Raw genomic sequence first — 2976 nt, 5'->3', positions numbered from 1 at the left:
TGTTGTTTAATAAAGGTATTTGGAATGAAGAAGTCATTGTTGTTTTGCAAAATTCTATCATGAGGTCTCCAGCATTACTTCTATTACCATGGACATGTTTTTCAACTACTGAATCTTTCTCATTGTTGCCACACTTTGCATTCCAACTGCCAGTAATTATCATTACATCTTGATTGCATGTTTGATCATTTTCAGACTGAAGAAGTTGGTAGAATTCTTCAATTTCATCATCACTGGCTTTAGTGGTTGAATAATTTTGGTATGAACTAATATTAATAGGCACTTGGATATTATCCTATCACAGACAGCATTACACTTCAAGATAGATCTTGATATGTTCTTTTTATAATGAATGCAGCACCATTCCTCTTCAATTCGCCATCCTTGGCATAGTAAGTCACATGAGTGTCAGATTCAAAATGGTCAATACCAGTCCATTCCAGCTCACCAATGTATAAGATATCGATGTTTATGTTTCCCATTTCATTTTTGACAATTCCCAATTTTTTATAGATTTATACTGTATACATTCCATGTTCTGATTATTAATGGATATTTACAGCTGTTTCTCTTCAGTTTGAATTGTGCCCCATCAGCAAACAAAGGTCCCGAAGGCTTTACTCCATTCATGTCATAACCACATTGCATAATGTATGATGATTTCTGAGTAAGATTTTTAGTTTTCAGAACTGCATGTAGCAGGTTGGAATTCCAAAAGAATTGTTCTCTGACTACCATATGAGTAATACATTTCATTTGAGATCTCAAAAGGAGAAGATAACCTATAGAAAAAGCATATGATATGGACAATGCTTGGATTAATTCATTCAAGGTATGTTATAAGACTGGTTCATTTCTTTTAACTCCTTTTATTGAAGCTGTCATTATATATTTGGTAAGGAGTCAATATCGTCTGTATCTTATCAAACTGCGAAGAGTGGTAAATTAGAATGTTATTACTCAGGAATGCCATATAAGCCAGGATTTTGCTGCTATTCTGAACTAAGAAATGATTTCATGGACTTCTCTAGTGACTATGATTATGTTGTTTTTAGTCTGTCAAACTTATAAAAACACCACCATCTTGAAATGATCTAATGTAAAATACTCAATTATGTAATTTGAGTATACCCCTGAAAAATCAAATCCTGTGTGAATGAATTTAGTTGAAGAGAAATAATATTTGGGATACTTTGCATATTTTTTTTTTTTTTTTTTTAGAATTGAAGCCTATTTGTGGATAATGTACTCAGTATATTATTCTGTGGTCTAATTTTTGAAAATTTCCTTTGGATAACATTTCAAATACTTCTCTACATTTATTAATATGCCTAGTACTATTTCTTTTTACCTTTATGTGTGACCTTTATATTACTTTTTGACTCATGGATGGAGAATTATAATATTAACTATTGTTAAGTGTTATTGAGTTGGTTCCAAGTCATAGCAACTCTATATATAGGGTTTCCAATGTTGTATCTTTGTAGAGATATAAATCTGTATCTTTCTTCCATAATATTGCTTAGACCAAGCAATAAATATGGCTACAGGGCTGTTGCTGAGACAACTAAACCAAATTAAAATGTTCCAAAAATCAATTCTTGGAGTCTCATGGTGTTAATGAAAAGTCATTTTAATGAAAAGTTTTTACTCTGACTTTGTTGTTATGTGCTGTACTGTCAATTCCAACACATTGTTGTTATTAAGTGCTGTCCAGGTGGTCCTGACTCATAGCAACCCTGTGGTTTCCATGAAGTGACTGGTGAGTTTGAACCACAGACCTTGTGCTTTAACCTACAGCGCCACACCCAGACTCCAGGATTCCAACTCATAGAAACCCTAAATGACAGAGTAGAACTTCCCCAATAGGGTTTTCTAGGTGTGATGTTGTTGGATAAGCATTGGGCTGTGAACTAAAAGGTAAGCAGTTTAAACTCACCAGCTGCTCCTCACAAACCCTGTACAGGGTTGCTATGAGTAGGAACTGACTTGACAGCATTTAACACCAACAACAACAACAACAATCTTTACAAGAGTAGATAGCCAAATCTTTTCTCCTGAAGAGCCACAGGCAGACACAACTGTCAATCTTTTGGTTAGCAGCTGAGTGCTTAACCATTGCATCCCCAGGATTCCTTTACTCTGACTTTAGGGGTCAGATGCTATTGTTGTGGTTGTTGTGTGCTCTCGAGTTGGTGCCTACTTATAGTTATTTTGTATTGGATTTCTGAGAGTGGCTGTGGATTAACAGTCCAGTGCTTAACCTACAACTACACAAGAAGGATTCTTAGGAGCCAGAAACTCCCCTTATAAGCAAATGTGCATTTTGGAAAGAGAGTGCTTAGCATATCAGCTTTTCTAAGTAGTCCTTAATTGAGCAATCAGTCTAAATCAATGTTAGCTTCCTATAAACAATGTCACAAACTAGAGGACAAAAACAATAGGAATTAATTTTCTCACAGTTCAGGAGGTTAGAAATTCAAACACAGTTTGTGGACAGGGCCTCTCCAAAGACTCTAAGGGAAGGTTCTGTCTTGTGTCTTCTAGCTTCTGGTAGCTTCAGGCATTCCTAGGATTGTAGAGCATTACTTCAGTCTCTGGCTCTGTCCTTTCATAGCCATCTGACCCCATGTGTTTCTGTTGCTAAGTCTCTTCATATAAGGCCTCCTCTCAAATTGTATTAGAGTCAACCATGCCCTAGTATGACCTTAAAAAAAAAACACATTAAAAACCCACTGACAGGTGTGGGGCTTGATGGCGGATAGAGTGAGGTGCCGTGAAGTTTTCGTCAGCAATACCACAGAATACCAGAAGAAGCGGATTCAAGGAAGAGCTCTAAAACTCTGAACCACATAAGCAGGAATATTTTTAAAGTTTGAAGGCTTATAGCTAGTGGAACTTGTAGGAAGTAAGAAATCCTGTACTCTAGAATCAGCTAGGCTCAGCGGCCCAGAGCCAGCAACTTGGACAAGACCA

The sequence above is a fragment of the Chrysochloris asiatica genome, unplaced genomic scaffold, assembly GCF_000296735.1.
Source record: "Chrysochloris asiatica unplaced genomic scaffold, ChrAsi1.0 scaffold00172, whole genome shotgun sequence".
Taxonomy (NCBI): domain Eukaryota; kingdom Metazoa; phylum Chordata; class Mammalia; order Afrosoricida; family Chrysochloridae; genus Chrysochloris; species Chrysochloris asiatica.
Note: the sequence above shows the minus strand (reverse complement) of the source record.